The sequence below is a fragment of the Microtus ochrogaster genome, assembly GCF_000317375.1.
Source record: "Microtus ochrogaster isolate Prairie Vole_2 chromosome 14 unlocalized genomic scaffold, MicOch1.0 chr14_random_1, whole genome shotgun sequence".
NCBI classification, from domain to species: Eukaryota; Metazoa; Chordata; class Mammalia; order Rodentia; family Cricetidae; genus Microtus; species Microtus ochrogaster.
In genome coordinates, this window is record NW_004949096.1 from 3157506 (window position 1) to 3157820 (window position 315).

The window sequence follows — 315 nt, forward strand, 5'->3', positions numbered from 1 at the left end:
ACTACTCTGGACCCATGAGAAGACAGTAACTATAGTTTCTATTAGTACATTAATTATATATTGTTTTACATGATTTTTTAAATATTTGTTTTACTTTGAGATTGTAATTTCATTATAACTTTCTTCCCACATTTCATCTCTTTAAACCCTCTCATATAACCCTCCCTCATATCCTTTAAGTGTACAGTGACCTATTTTTTCATTATTTTTATTATATATATTACCAATAATATATATATGTATATATATATGTATATATATATTCTTAAATACAAGCTGCTCAGTCCATTTAGTGCTACCTGTATATGTTTTCAG